General features: G+C 39.7%; 1 protein-coding gene across 1 annotated transcript in view; it reads right to left on the reverse strand.

The window, feature by feature from the left end:
* KLF7 (KLF transcription factor 7) overlaps positions 1–17398 on the reverse strand; it is a 455464-nt gene that overhangs the window by 238058 nt on the left and 200008 nt on the right. The window lies entirely within an intron of this gene.

Here is a 17398-nt window from a genome sequence, read left to right on the forward strand (position 1 = left end):
AACATGGTGGTATCAATTGATTTAAGTATTTTATTGAATAATTTTACTGTTCCTGTGCCCAGAGGCTTTTTAAAGCAGGGACCAATTTTTTAAATCAAATAGATAAATGTGTAGTCGTTGCACTTGAAATAAAAGCAGCACAAGCAGTAGGGCTAGAATTTCCACTTGAGCTGTATAACTATTTGCCTAATAGCCTGGAGGGTTTCCTAAAATTTAGGGAAGAAGCAGTGGGGGCTGGTGGCTGAACTTCACCGACACCATCTTAAGCCTTTTACACACCGTCACCCAGGCCTGAAACCTGTGTTCTCAAAGTACCTACCAGGATCTGGGCCACATGGGAATCATCTTATCCTCCTGGGGAGAGGTAATCTGACCTTAACTATTTCTTAAGTCCCTTTAACATTCAGCTGTGTCTCTCCCCTCAATGGTAGAATAATGAATAATGAGTCATCATTTTAGACTATTCCTGCAAACTGTTGCCTGTAACTATTTTGCACACTGCAAATCACCTTAATTTTAGTACAAAATAGCTCTCTACTATCCAAAATACTAACTTTTTTAATGGAAATACTGAAATTAAACAAATTAAAAATCAGCATCATTAATAGTAGAGCATTCTAACATTATATACGTCCTAATGTGATGCAATATGAGTGTACAGCATCACTTTTGAAGGATGTTCAACCCAAATTGGACCAAGCCTAAGGGATAAAGAAAAATGCTATGACCCAATAAAACAAGAAACATCTAGAATGTGGGATGTTCTACAAAATAGCTGGCCTAGTCTCTCAAAAAACACAATGTTGTGAGAAAAAAAAGAGAGAGAGAGAGAGGGTGGGGTCTATTCTAGATTAAAAGTGACTAGAAACACTGAATGGAATCCATGACCTTAATGAATCTTGGTTTGAAAAATAACAGGTATAAAAGATACTTTGGGGATAACTGGGGAAATTTGAGTTTATTGGATGATATTAGAGAATTACTGTTAATGATCCTAGAAGTGACTATACTAAAGAATGTTTTTGTTTTTTAAATTCATATATGTCTTTACACATAACTGAAAGTGCTATTACAGTGCCTAAGTTATTTACAACTGTGCAATAATGTGTTGTGAAATAAATTATCTAAAAGGCAGCAGAAATACATTGTGAATGTATATAAAACTGTAGCGTGTTCACAGATATAATTTTTATATAATTACTGGTTCTGTAGTGTTTCAAGTTATGTTCTCAGAAAGAGAAACAAAATGCCCAAGATTAAAGAGAAAATATATGAACCATGTCCCAGCACCAGTGTCCCCAGCATCCCCAGCCCCAGTCTGAGGCCATCTGGGTCTGCAGCTCCATGGCAACAGGGCCGTGGCTGGGATGGCACTCTTCTGACCCTCCAAACTGCAGGTCACTAAAAAGCTCTTATTTTTAGAAGATGCATATTGAAGTATTTAAATCCGAAGTATTACATCCAAATGGTTAGTAAAATATTAGCTATTCCTGAATCTAAGTAGTTAGTATATGGGTAAATCATTGTAATATCTTTTCAGCTATTGTGTATGTTTGAAATTTTTCATAATAAAGAACTTTTGAAAGGTGAATTTTTTAATGTGAAGTTCTGAAATTATTAACAATTTGGGCCCTTGGAACCCACGTTTCTACTTCATGAATTGAGGGCTGGAGGGCGAAGGAAAAATAAAGCCAGTCTTAAAACCTGGCTTCTAAGCCCTGTTCAGTGCACTGTGTGCTTTCTCTGCACTCTTGGTCATCACATCAAAGGAAATATGCGATAATTACTCTTTACATGTGTCAACATAAATAACAAACAGAGAAAGGCTGTCTACAAGGAAAGACCTTTAAACCTGGGAATAAAGCATTGATTGCAATGGGAATTACACATACCATAGTAAATTATGTGTGTATTAAGGGAAGTAAAGAAAAAGAAAGGGTTTTAAAGGAAAAAATGAGGAGGAGTACATAAGTGTTTTGAAATAATTATCCTTGTCTACAAAGATCAATAACAGGGTGATGCTAGTCTGAAGTTGGTCAGACTGGTCAAGTGGCTGGGCAGATGTCCTTGGGGAAATCTTTTGCATAAGGTTGTGATGGCCTTTGTGCAAGGTTGTGGGTTTTGTAGAGTCTTTTTTGTTATAAAACATACAAGCATGAGACCCCTCTCTTCATGGCCTTCCTTGGCTCTGTTTGTCAGGGTTTTCTTAACATTAGTGACTCCATTTTGACTCTGACAACTTTCACACATGTAGTTTTTGCTATGCGTTTGATGAGCAAACAGATGAAGTACACAATATTTTATGCATACAGTGTATCTAGTCCATTATTTACTAGACTGAACCTCTAACATTCTCTCTCACCTCCCATGATCAAATGTCACGTTTCCATACCCTTCCATAATGCAGATTTTCAAGTCCTAGACCTGTTAAAACTGGGGTCATCTTCCTGTATTTCTCATAAGAAGATTAGTTTCTAAATTCAAGATGATAAAATTCCTCAGTACAATAATTGACAAAGAAAACACCTCTTGGAACCAAATACATAGTTTAATCATTGTGGTGGGAGAAGGGACATTTATTTGATTATGAAATAGAGAGCAAAGAGGATTTGTTTAAATTGGCAAAGCCAGCGTTGTTTGGAGCTTCTGTGTCTTCTACGAGTCATAACCTTCAAAGTTATTGTTGCAATCACAAATATATGAGATTGACCATTGTGTTACTCATATTGCACCTCTTACTAGGTGTCATAACCAGAAGATAGTAAAAACGTACATGAAATTGTTCATAATCCGGGATCAAAGTAGAACTAAAAACAGGACCTGAACTGACTATATTTTGGACTGTTTTTATTTGGAGGATTTACTCCCCTGAAAAACACTTTAGTCTGCCAACTTCTACAAAGAATTATTCTACTAGGAAAATGAATTACCACATTGCAAGACATCATCATATAATCTCATCTAGACCCCTGCTTCTGAGATACCTCACAGTGACAGTATTTTATTCTTTCCTTTAAAACCTAAAAAGAAAACTGTGCACATTCATTCCATGTCATGTTTTCACTCTTTTGTGCTTTGGATTTATTACATTCTCACTGGATGACAAGCAGTGTTTTAAGTACCTAGAACAGAGCAGACAACATTGAAAATAAAGATTCCTGTTTCATGGATGTTACATTCTACTGGGGAATAGAGGCATCTCAATAATAAACACAAAACACTGAAGCCTGGGGGTGTGAAGAACCTACCTCAGATATTGTGGTCCAGAAAGGCCTCTCCAAGGAGCGACCTTGGAGTTGAGACCATTCCTCAGTTAACCACATAAAGAGCTGGACAAGGGCATTCCAGATAGAAGAACCAGCAAATGCAAAGCTCCCAGGGCAGCCACAAGCCTGTTGGGCTCGAAGGGCAGAAAGCAAGCCCAAGTGACTGGAGCATGGTCAGTGACAGAGTGAAATGAAATGTAGGTCTTGGCTAGAAGAGTGAACTTGACTCTAATTGCATTGGGCAGTTATTGGGGGTCTGGAATCAGGAGAGTGGCATGATCCGATTTATACTTGAAAAAGGCCTCTTGGGCTGACATTTATGATCAGTGACTATCTACTGACATTTAGCCCAAATTCCTCCCACTGCAATTAAAGTGGATTCTCTCTCCTCACAGCGAACAGATGTTATTTGCTGCTGATATCAGCTCACATGCCTAAGGAAACATCAGATGGCTAATATCAAGATCGCCAGAACACTAGAATGAATGTAGTAAGAAGACCGGAGTAATAATCATCTACCTGAATTACACTCAGAGGCGGCAGATGAAAATGAAACCCATTTCCTGCACCTCTTCCCCACTAATGACCATGCCAGTTCTTTCCTTAATCCTCAAAAATGACCTTACATTCTCATTGGTTCTCAAACGTCAACTCCCCACCAAGCAATCTGTGGCAACAGCAACCTTAATATCTCAGAAGACTGTCTCCAGTATTCATGGTAGAGATCATAATGATGTAAAAGGGTATTAAGATTGGATGGGGGTGGCCGGGCGTGGTGGCTCACACCTGTAATCCCAGCACTTTGGGAGGCCGAGGTTGGTAGATCAGGAGGTCGGGAGATTGACACCATCCTGGCTAACATGGTGAAACCCGTCTCTACTAAAAATATTTAAAAAATTAGCCAGGCGTTGTGGCAGGTGGCTGTAGTCCCAGCTACTCGGGAGGCTGAGGCAGGAGAATGGCGTGAACCCAGGAGGCGGAGCTTGCAGTGAGCGGAGATTGCGCCACTGCACTCCAGCCTGGGCAACAGAGCGAGACTCCATCTCAAAAAAAAAAAAAAAAGATTGGACAGGTAGGACTTCTGGTGAAACCTCTCCCCAGCAAAACAATTTAACTGGTGATAATTATAAAAATCAAAATACATCATTTAAAGTTTCTGGAAATTGTCCTAAGAACATAGGACAAATGGAAAAATATTCATTTAACATAATCTACCAAGTTTTATAAAAATGGCAAGTGTGTGGCATTTTAGCCATGACCTACTTCTTTAACCCTCCTCCCCACCCACTCAATTCCATGTCACAGAAACTGTACCCTGACCATGAACAGCCAAGAAGATAGGGACTTCCTCTCCCCACAGCACACAGTCTAGGGCTATGGTTTCACCCTGGGAGGGGCATGTTGCCAGTTGCATTACTGATTCTCTTCCTTCCAGCCTGATGTTGCAGAAGCTCTATTCAAGACAGGCTTGGCCCTAGAGGACAGAGCTCCTTTACCCAGTTCTACACAATTGTAGCTCACTGAGAATCCTGGGGCTCTGATCACCCTTGCCCCAACTCACCCATAGGAGAAGTTCTATGTTAGAAAGGACAGGCTGAGAAGACCAGGGTCTGGCACTCCCTCCCACCTGCTTCCCCAGACGGCTCACAGAACTGGAGTATAACCCCTAGCTCTGGTGCAGTGGCACAGGGTACTGCCCAGGGGATGTGGTGACCCCAAGGATGTACAGCTCTGCAGCTCTGCCTGAAGGGGCTATTTGGAACAGAGAATGGAGAACTCCATGCCTAAGGATGTTGTCGAAAACAAGGGAAATCTTGGTGGAGAATAATTAAGAAGAAGCCAGTAGCTCCAGGATACAAGCAAAACAGCAGAGCGTTCAGAAGTTTAATAGATAGAATCGGACAAAGAGCAGCTGGAAAAGCCCTCCTGGGATCACAGTCAACACAAGGTAGATCCTCCCATGTAGAAGGGGCTTAAACACAACCTCTGACCAAACACTGGCTTGAATAATAAGCCTTCATGACCCACGGTGACTCCTAGGGAAGCCAGGCTTAAAAATAAAATCACACTCACCCTGGGCAAACTGAAAGATATGGCATGCCCAAGACTAAGCCCTCTTGGGAGCAATCAAAGAAAGAAACTCCAAGCTACGAGTCCATGGCTGAATATGGGGGCAATAAACATAAATTCTCTGAATTATTAAGGCAGCCTGTAAGTCACACACACATCCAGAGATAAAGAGTAAAAATCTAACTGGCTAAGGGGGCTTAAGTACCACCTTTGGCCAACGAGTGGCTTATATGGACCCAGACCCAGGGGCAGCCCCTAGGTAGCCAGGCTAAAAGATAAAAACAAGGGGGAAAATATCTAAGCATGGACGTCAGAGGTTGCACACTGTGGTAGAAACAGACATCACAGGATTAGTTCAGTCAAATCATTAAACAAATAAACAAATGACAAAACATACAACAAACACCACCAGTCCTGGGGGTTGGGAAGGAAGGGAGTCAGTGTCCAGGGCTGCTGTAAAATATTATTACAGTGTCCAGTTTCAACACAAAATTGTGAGACCTGCAAAGAAACTGCAGTTGTGAGCACACATTTCCCAGACCTTGGTTTCAAATACCATCCTCCAATAAAAGGAAACAGGGTCTCTTGAAGAAATGACTGAAACTAGCACTTGGGCAGAAAATAGAAGATAAACCTGGAGCATCTTATAGTGCCAGAAAGTAAGGAAGTGCTAAAAGCAAACAAAACCCCTACATTGATAGGGGTTTGTCAAAGGGACACAGAAGCCAACTGAAAGAGCTCCCGGTGGCTGAAGCTGGAACAATTTGAGCAAAAAAAATGAACAAAATAGTATTAGATTATAACCCACAGTATAAAATAAATATTCATGGGTCCATACTAATCTAAAACAATGATTGAATAAATAAATAAATGGGGGAGAAGAGCCAAATCTCCTGGCAGGAGAATTTTAGATAATTTATGTAGATACTCTTCCTTTAATGAAAGGACCATAAAACCCCAATCCTTAAATACAGACTGTTCATAATGACTTTCTAATGACTTTCGTCCAAAGAGTACCAGAGAAGAGGGGTAATTTAATAGTGGAGAAACCTGACAAACACTATCTCAGCCAAGTGATCAAGGTAAATATCAACAGTGACAAATCATATTGATACTATCTACCCTTCATACGATGTGATGAAAATGACATTTGACATCTATGGTTTTCCTTTAAACCCCTGTAACACCACTCTGAGTGTGAGAAAAACATTAGGCAAATTCCAAATTCCAATAGAAGAGCATCCTATAAAATACCTGACTGGTACTCCTTGATCTTGAAACCATCAAGGTTATCAAAAATGAGAAAAATCAGAAATTGTCACAGCCAAGGGGAGCCTAAGGAGACAGGCAAACTAAATGTAACGTATCATAAATCAGATCTCGGAACAAAAAAAAGACATTAAATAAAAACTAAGGAAATATGGGGTGTATACTCAAAAGAACTGAAATGAGGAACTCAAACAGATGTTTGCATGTCCACATTCATAGCAGCATTATTCACAATAGCCAAAATGGGGAAACAACCCAAATGTCCATTGACAGATGAATGGATAAACAAAATGTGGTACATACGTACAATAGAATATGATTCTGTCTTTGAAAGGAAGGGAGTTCTGACACATGCAATAACATACATGAACCTTGACAGCATGACACAAAGTGAAATAAGCCATACACAAAAAGACAAATGTTATATGATTCCACTTACATGAGGTAGCTAAGCAGTCAAATTCATAGAGACAGAAAAGACAATGGTGATTGCCAGGAGCTGAAGGAAGAGAGAATGAGGACTTAGTGTTTAATAGGTACAGTGTTTAACAGGAAGATGAAAACGTTCTGGAGATGAACGGTGGTGATGGCTGCACAGCAATGTGAATGTACTAATATCACTGAACTTTACACTTAAAAATGGATAAAATCATAAATTTTATGTTATATACATTTTGCCACATTTTTTTTCAAAAACTAAGGAAATCTGAATAAACTATGGAATTTAGTGAATAATAATGTTTCTATACTGGTTCTTTCATTGTGACAATTGTCAACACCAATGCAAAATGTTAATAATAGAGGGAACTGGGGACAAGATATACATGACCCCCTGCTATCTTCTCAATTTTTCTGTAAATCCAAAAAATCCTAGAAATGAAGTCTATTTTTCAAAAGGAAACATAAAGGAGAAATAGGGGGGAAAAAAAGACATGAACATGAAACACAGAAAATAAAAATTACAAATGACAGATGTAAATCCAACCATACCAGTGATAACATTAAGCGTGACTAGATTAAACAATCCAATCAAAAGAAAGAGATATCAGATTGGATTTTTTACATGACAAGATACAACTATATGCTGTTTATGGGAGACATATTTTAGATTGAAAGATACAAATAGGTTGAAGGTGAAAGGATGGAAAAAAGATACACAAAACAGATATACAAACAGCAACCACAAGAGAAATGGAGTGGCTATACTAATATCAGACACAATAAATATTGTGGTTATCCTGTTTGCGGCACCAGTTATTATAAACCCCTTCTTCTGCAGAATGGACCGTCACTGAAAATCTGGTTCAGATGTCAAAACAGATACCAGACCTACACCAACGAGGTATAAAACACTCCATTACTTCTGTAGTGAGGCGTTCTGAGGGCAGCAGGGCAGGCTTTCCAAGCTCATCCAAATGTGGGTTGAGTGAGTAGGGGAAAAAGACTGGCTTGGGGTTTCTATCGTGGCCAGGCAATTGGGGCAGGATGAGAGCTCCTGCACACCACCATATTCACCAAGTGAATAGAGATCCATTCACTTGGGTTAAGGAAACTCCAGGCAAGAGTATCAGCAATGTCTTCAAAGAAGCCACAAAAGTGTCCAGAAGAGAGGCCAGGCACGGTGGCTCATGCTTGTAATCCCAGCACTTTGGGAGGCTGAGGCAGGTGGATCACTTGAGGTCAGGAGTTCAAGACCAGCCTGGCCATTATGGCAAAACCCCATCTTTACTAAAAGTACAAAAATTATCCAGGTGTGGTGATGTGTGCCTGTAGTCCCAGCTACTCAGGAGGCTGAGGCAGAAGAATTGTTTGAACCCGGGAGGCAGAGGTTGCAGTGAGCCGAGATCACACCACTGCACTCCAGCTTGGGCAACAGAGCAAGACTCCGTCTCAAAAAAAAAAAAAAAAAAAAGTCCAGAAGAGAAAGAGAATACATTAAAGATTTTCTAAGCCCTGCCTTGGCTTCAGTGCTTGAAGGGTCAGAAAGCCAGGTTAGCAATGTGGGAGAGGAAGAGTAGAAAGGAAGAAGAAAGCTGACCATGCCCCCTTCATTGACTGCTGGCCGCCCATCTGTAGCAGGTCTGAGCTGCCATGCACAAACTGCATGATTGACATGAATACAATTTCAATCCCTCTTTCTAGGAGCTCTCCCAGCCCAGCAGAAGGAGTGAATGTGTAATGCTTGAAGTGTGCAGAGAGCACTAAGGGAGCAACCAAGAAGATGACATTTGCACAGGCCCTTGATGAACAGACCATCTTCTGGTTGGAAGGAAGAGTACGTGCAAAGGCAAGGTAGCTGAGAAGGCAAGATGGACTTAAGAAATTACAAGACATTTCATTTGCATCCTGTGTTCTTGTCCAGCTAAAAACTGTTAGGAAATGAGATGTCTGCAAATATCAGATTATGTAAGACCTGGTTAAAAAAAAAAAAAGTCTTTACCTGCAAAGAAACAGGTAGCCATAAAAGAATAGTAAGCAGTATTAGTAAATGGCATTTGCATTTATTAAAATTTCTTTCTGGAAGAAGTATGGATGACTGGCAGGGACCAGAATGGAGACAGGGATAATAAATATGAGACTACTGTGATAGTCCAGGCAGAAGACAATGAATGCCTGAACCAGAGCCAGCAATGATAGTAGATGGAGTGAGGGGGATAGTTTCAAAAGGAAGTGACATGTGAGGAGGAAGATGACCTAAAATGTCTGAGTCAGTGACTAGATAGATGGTGATACTGTTATCCAAGCATTGCCTGAAGAAGGAAAATGAACTGGAGTGAAAAATGATGAGATCAACTTTGGACTTGCTGAATCTGAAGAGTTGGTTGTAGCTGGGTAAAGCTGTCAGGTATCAGGTTGGATATTTAGGAATGGGATCAGCATAGAGATCTGGTCTGGAGGTGTCCAGAGATTTGATTCACTTGGCGTGACTGCAAGAGGGGCAGTTGAAGCCACAGGCATTGATGATCCCTGTGACAGATCCTGTCACTTGGGTTGAATTTCTTAAATTCTTAAAGATATGCCCAGCATACATGTAGACAACAAATTTAGGCTTAGAAAATTCATCAAAAATATTCAAAATACTAAAATTAAACATATTATCTTACGTTAACAGCAATACAGATAATTGTTTCATATCCATGGAAGAGATTATATTGTTTGCATCTTTAGAATAGGTCTAGTTTTGCATCTTACTCTTTTGTTCAATTAAGAAAATCTGGCCAGGCGCAGTGGCTCAAGTCTATAATCCCAGCACTTTGGGAGGCCAAGGCAGGCGGATCACCTGAGGTCAGGAGTTTGAGACCAGCCTGACCAACATGGTGAAACCCCGTCTCTACTAAAAATACAAAAATTAGCCAGGTGTGGTGCAACGCGCCTGAAAGCTGAGACAGGAGAATCACTTGAACCTGGGAGGCAGAGGTTGCAGTGAGCTGAGATAGTGCCATTGTACTCCAGCCTGGACTACAGAGCAAGACTCTGTCTCAAAAAAAAAAAAAAAAAAGACAAAAGAAAAAGAGAAAGAAAATCCTGGCAGGGCATGGTAGCTCACATCTGTAATCCCAGCAGTTGGGGAGGCCAAGGTGGGCAGATCACTTGAGGCCAGGAGTTCGAGACTAGCCTGGCCAACATGGCAAAACCCCGTTTCTAAAAAAAACACATAAATTAGCCAGGCATGATGGTGTACACCTGTGGTCCCAGCTACTTGGGAGGCTGAGGCACGAAAATCACTCAAACCTAGGAGGCAGAGGTTGCAGTGAGCCTAGATCGTACCACTGCACTCCAGCCTGAGCAACAGAGCAAGATCTGGTCTAAGAAAAGAAAAAAAAAGAAAAAAAGAAAAGAAAATCTTAACTAACTCACAATTACAGGTTGTTGGTAATAGCAGCTGATAACTGATGGCTTTTCAGATAGTTCTGTAGACTCTGAACAATCATAGGTTCAAGATAACTTTGGAGAGTTATCTTGCTGAGAGATACCATCAGTGTTCTGCCAGATGCTAGATTGACAAGCATATCACTCTCAAAAGTGGAATGTTTGAATGTTTGAACTAGAGCTAATGGGAAATAAATTCTTAAGCCTCTTTTTGGTCGCACTTACCTCTTGAAAGCATTTGTTATTATTTTCTTGTACTCTTTTGCATGTGGTTTTGAAATATGTGCAATGATATATCAAGTTATTTTTCCAACAAGCCAAGAAAATTACCTGTTGGAAAAGAGTAAAAAACTCAATAATTAAGCCAGTTGCACCACAATTTAGTGTACTAAAGAATATCCGACTCACGCCTGTAATCCCAGCACTTTGGGAGGCCGAGGCGGGTGGATCACGAGGTCAGGAGATTGAGACCATCCTGGTTAACACAGTGAAACCCCGTCTCTATTAAAAATACAAAAAATTAGCCAGGCGTGGTGGTGGGCGCCTGTAGTCCCAGCTACTCGGGAGGCTGAGGCAGGAGAATGGCGTGAACCCAGGAGGCGGAGGTTGCAGTGAGCCAAGATTACACCCCTGCACACCAGCCTGGGCAACAGAGCAAGACTCCGTCTCAAAAAAAAACAAAAACAAAAAAAATAACAACAACAACAACAACAAAAAACAGAGTATCTGAGAGCTCATCTTTAACATTAAAATCCATGTAGGGTTTTTTTTACCCTGATGGACTTGGTTCTATCTATTCAAGATACTGAATATATACCACTGAAGATACATAATTTGAAAAAGCTACTTGAAATCATAGAAATTATGTTTGCTGGAATTATACGACATTAAAGAAAAATGGCAAGGCTTTTTTTTATACAACTTTAGGAAGCAATTTCATAATACCTGGTAAAATTGAAGTTGCACCTACCCTTGAATTCAGCAATTCCTCTTCTAGATATAAACTCTGCAGGAACTCCTACCATATGCAGGAGGAGACATGAACTATTCATTTCAGTGGCGTTTATGACAGAAAAAAACAAAGAGCCTAAATATCCATCAACAGGAGAATGGATGAATGAACTATAATAAATTTTCACTAAATGAACTTAAGCCTAAAAGTATCAACATGGATAAATCCCCAAAAATTCAACTATATTAGTGTATCATACCACTTATAGCATATTTTAAAACATTACAATAACCTGAATATTATCTGTACATCATATACATGCAGCAATGTTATTAAAACAGTAAATAATAAACACCCAAATGAGCAGTTATGTCTATGTTACTCAGGAGGGAATAGGCTATGGAGTGTCAATAACCACATCCCAAAATCCCATTGGCTTATAAAGACATATTCCTCATCTGATGTGAGTGTGATATGAGTCAAGTGGCGCTTGTATCCGGACATTTGGGGCACATGGCCTGCAAGATGCACCACATCAGAGAAGGAGGCGGGTGACCACCCTTGCTCTGAATGCCTTGATCCAAAAGTGGTTACAATTCATATTTCTCTGGCCAAAATTTCATACAACCCCAACTTAGATTTTTTAGTGAGCTTTAACTCTCTGGTATAGTGGTAAATTCTGAAAGAGGAGGAAAGAAAATAGGATCTGGGAGGAATTTATAGGGTCCTTTAACTGATTCTGAAATATTATAACACTTTTTAAAAGCCTGAGGGTACTTATGGCGCATAAACTCTTGGTGAAGCTACATGGAAGCCTGATGAAGCTGCAGCTATGGATGCTCACTGCGTTGTTCTCTCTGGGTGCTTGTTTGTATTACTTAATTAATTTTTAAAAAACTGATTCCACTTCTTCCCTCATTTCAACACTTGTATGAGACCTTCTGCTTGGTATCCTGTGGACCTTTATAGGGTAGACAAATATTTTTTTTCACAGTGTCTTGAAATCACAACATCTGGCTGTGGCTTTGTCATATTCACAATTTTAACTATTTCTTTCAACACAATCAAGTTAAGGAAGCATATTGTCAATCACCAGTTATTCTCTGGGAATAAAGTTATGAGTGCTTTGGTATCCAAGTATGACTTATTTTATTCAGCAAACATTGACTGTACGTCTTCAAGAGCCAGGCACTATTACAGATTCTAGGGACAAAGAAGTCTCATGTTCACATGGAACTTATATTCATGGAGAAAGGAGACAGATGGTAAATAAGAAAGCAAAAAGTAAACAAAATAATTTCAGGGCAATAAGGTCCGAGAAAAAACAAAACAGAGAAATGAGACGGAGAGTTCTGACTCTGACTGATTAGGGAACTGGTACCTTAGCGGCAAGAAGGAGATGGTCATGATAAAATCTGGGGAGAGAGTATTCCAGGCAGAAGTATCTCCTAGTTCCTTGCTGAACCCACTGCTAGTGCTCCCCCAGTATCCACCCTAACATTGCATCTCACAGTATGACTCCTGAAATAATTGTTAATTAAACAAAATCCTCTCTCCTAGTAGCATGGAGTTTTAGGAAAACATAACCTAAAGACATCAAGCACTTCACCCTTTCATGTATATGCCACAATACAGCCCATTGATGTGCACAGGAAAAAAATACCTGCTAGTCTTCACACGTGTGATTAAGATTTCTCTTCCATTTTGTGTGTCATTGATCTTACATGTCTTCAACGTGTGAATGGATAAAAAGAATTTTGCTGATGTCCTGTTCCCCTTTATTTCCAGGCATAATGCTTTAATCAACTTTGTTCTTTGGCTTCTTGACAAAAGTGTGATCTGTAACATTTTTCCCACAAAAAAAGGAAACGTAAAATATGCTATTCTCTTCTCTACCTTTTAGAGACAAAATTACTCACTTATGTACCAGGAATTCTTATTTTGCAGTTGTTCTGGAAAAACTCAAATGGCTTAACAGAGAGGATGTTGGGCTTTAAGGGGACAGGTAGAAGAGTAATATTAATACTACTAAAAATAATTACTAATTATAATGTTTATTATACACTTACTATGTGCTTAGTATTGCACTAAATGCTTATGTGATTTAATTTAAACTTATTTAAATTTCATAACAACACTATGGGGTAGGCAGTATGATTAAAATTTTGCAAATGGGGAAACTGAGGCTTAGAAAGTTTAAATAATTTATCTGTGGCCACATGGTTCTAGAAGCAAAAGGTGAACTCAAGCAATCTAACTCTGTATCTGCACTGCAAAAATCTAACAATACCATGACTACACCATGCTGCTTAGATGAGGGTGGGAGATGTGGAATTAAGGAGAAAGTCAAAGTTGCTGAAGGAAAACCAGGCAACAGAAGCAAGCAAAGGAGAACGTCAAGAAGCGCGATTTTAAGAAGTTGTTGATAGTGCAGCCGACCCCTGAGAGTAAGCACCTTCTTAATTCTTTCATCTCGCACCCTAGGCATCTCTCTGGCCTTGAGCTAGTCCTGGCTCTGGGGAAGTAGAGGAATAACAGAAGATGAAAACAGGCAGAAGGGGAGGATCATGTAGAACCCTGTGCGTTATAGTCAGAACTTTAGCTTTTACTCTGAGATGGGAAGTTATTGAAAGGTGTTAGGAGAGGAAATAGCATTATCTAATTTAAGCCCTCAACTTTGGTTGTGGGTTGATAACAGGGTGGAGGAGGGTGAGGGCAGAAGCAGTGAGACAAGTTAAGAAACCATTGCAGTAATTCAGGCAAGAATGATAGTAACTTGGACCAGGTGGCAGTGGGATGGTGAGAAGTAGTTAAACTCCAGACAGATTTTCAAAGTAAAGCTGACACAATTTGCTGTGGGACCAGATGTGGGAAGTGAGAGAAAGGGAGGAGTCAAAGATGACTGAAGTATTTACCTTAAAGTCAAGCCATCTGAAGCCTAACAAAAGGCTGTTGAACTTAGAGTTTACAAGATGCTGGATGGCCTTGGTGAGAGCATTTCCTGGGGAGTGGTAGGGGTGGAAGTAAGATGGGACTAAATTGAGTAACAAATGAAAGATAAGGGAGTAGAAGTACTAAGTATAAACTATGCTGTGTGTACGTGGAGAGGAGACTTGATAGTAGCTAGGATACCCTAGGTTAAGGAAAATGCATATAAATATTTTTAAGATGGGAGAGAATTAAGTATGTTTATGTGCTGAGAACAAGAAAGCAATAGAGAAAGAGTGATTGAAAACACTGAATACAAAGAGCAAACCTCCTGAAGAGATGGGAGTGGGAGTGATGTAGCCCAAAGCACAGGTGGAGGGGCCAGATCTGGACACAGGAGGATTTTGAAGGGAAAGAAGGAAGAAAGGAGGGGTATGGCTGTCAGTGTTTCCGGGGTGGGAAGGGAGAAATTGAGGGAGTTCCTCCCTGACAGACTATACTTCTTTCTGTGAATTAGAAAGTAATATCATGAGCCAAATGTAAGGTTGTTCAGAGTGAGAATGGTGAAAATTTTTAACATTCTCTTGGAATAAAGAAGCATAGGATATGGGCTGCCATGAGGACCTTGCAAAAGCTGGAGATTGTAAATATGTAGCTGAATCAATTCACATGATTGTTAAGAAACTGACTTACATAGCAGGAAACTGCTTATACAATATACCTCAATCCAATAACACAGTGGGTCTCATCTCTGTTTCTTATGAATTGATAAAACATGATCTACAGGGCCAAAGCCACAGTTTCAACTATTTAAGAACAATGGTGCCCACACTTTTCCATTTAAGTTATGTATAGTGCAAAACTACATCAAAGCCTAGTGCTAAAATAGGTTTAGGCCAAATTCAGATTTATTTCACTAAAGAGCTCCAAATCCTTTGCTTCTTTCACACACTGTTTTGAAGAATATATCTGTTTGTTTTCAGTCTTGTCCATTTCAATATCTAGTTTCTCCAGTAGTAAGAGATATCAAACAATCATGAAAATTTTTCATCTCACTTTATTTTATTTTATATTTTGTAAAGGCCAGTATCACTTGGTATTTACCTGAAACTTAAATCTTAAAATTAGACTATTTTATTATTGAAACTTTTCCAGTATGCTTTTAAGATTTCTGCAGTCTCTCCATTTGAGAAAGAGATAATTAAATGTAGTAGAAAACTGCCTTATCATTGCAGTAGTTGTATAATTTATTTTTTTCCATTGGGCAATGTGCTTAGCAACTTGCACATTAAGCCTTCTATTAAGATTATATTAATATCATAAATATGCAAAAAGGAAACCACTCTGAAAGTTCAAAATAATAACAATAACCTTTCCCTCAAGTAAAACCTTTTATCTTGAGATCTCTATGCACTTTCCCAACAAGCCTGAGTATCCTTGCCCAGCCACTTTTGCAAGGAGACAGTTAAAATGCCGCCTTCACTTTATTCACTGACTCCAAATGCTAGTTAGGATCACCGGAAAGCAAAGCAGATGCCTAATGTAATCATGATTTTAATTCTTAACATTTCCTACAGCAGCATTTATAACCTTTAAGAAAACAGGACCTCTAGTCTGTAAAAAGCCCCAAGTGGATGTCTCTTTCTTCTTTGCTTTATTCTTTAGCCATGGCAAGGAAGGGCCAGAAGGTTGTAATTCTGGAAAACTCCCACACATGCAACATGGACTCATATCTCTCACAAAGGACACACATGCACACTGATGCAATCACGTCTAGAAATGAATCAGGGCCCTTGAGACAGGAGCTCGTGACTAATGCTCTCTGAGGAGCCCAGGGGCAGCTTGGCAAACCAACTATATCGGGGCCAGCACAGAACAAAGCACAGGTGAGCAATGAGCTATAGCACAGGGAGAGGGAGGGGCTGATCCCTGTGGTTCCAGGGCTTGAAACACATCATCTGAAGGTAATTCCCATGTAATTATAGAGCGCCAAAAAGGGAAACTGAGCTTTGGCCTGGGTCATGCGTGCAAACGCACTGTAGGATCTATGGTGACTTCCTTTACTTTTCTTGGCCTCAGTTTCCTCATCTCGAAAAAGGAGGAATTGTATCACAACAGAAAGACTCCTTTCTCCTTCCACACCCTATGAAATACTCAAAGGCATTGCTTCCTGTTCCCTCAACAGACATAAAGAATGTCATAAAAAGAAGTGGCGGGAATTGTTCTCCTAAAAAATATTTTAGATACTCAAAAATGACTGACAAGTTCTCCAGGTTGTTTCAGCACTATTTGTTCTGTGTGAAACACTAAACAAGCAGGAATGGTAGAGAAAAAAAAAGTGTTTCTCTCTTTATCCTAAAGTATAGTCATGCACTGCATAATGCTGTTTAGGTCAATGATAGACCACATGTGATTATAACACCATGTTTTACTGTACCTTCTCTGTGTTTAGATATACAAATACTTACTATTGTGTTACAATTGCCTACAATGTTCAGTACAGTAACATACTGCACAGGTTTGTAACCAGCCCAGGAGCAATTGGCTAGATGACACAGCCTAGGTGTGCTGTAGGCTGTATCACGTAGGTCTGTGTAAATGCATTCTAATGTTCGCACAACGATGAAATCGCCTAATGATGCATTTCTCAGAACGTATTCTCATCATTAGGTGATGTATGACTATAATGTCCATGGAAGACATTTTACCAACACATGTACACTTCTGTGGGTATTTCTCTGACAATGTCTAGTCTCCTAGAAGTGCCTAACGTGGAGTATGGAGTATCTCTCACCACAATGCATAATTCTGCCTAGTCACCACTTTCTCTAAAACATTTATCCTCTAAAGCATCTTTTTCCTGGAATCACATCCCAGGGAGTAATTTATTAAAGAAATAACCAAAATCCATAAATTTGTCAGCCTTGTTTCTCTCCTGAAGGAGAGGTAAAAAAGAAAGATAACCTTCCCCAGCTTGGGTCAGCCGGACTTAAATTGAAGGGGTCGTTAAAGCAAATATATGAATGTTTGGGGAAAGGGAGGC

Source organism: Pan paniscus, chromosome 13, assembly GCF_029289425.2.
Source record: "Pan paniscus chromosome 13, NHGRI_mPanPan1-v2.0_pri, whole genome shotgun sequence".
In the NCBI taxonomy this organism is placed as follows: Eukaryota; Metazoa; Chordata; class Mammalia; order Primates; family Hominidae; genus Pan; species Pan paniscus.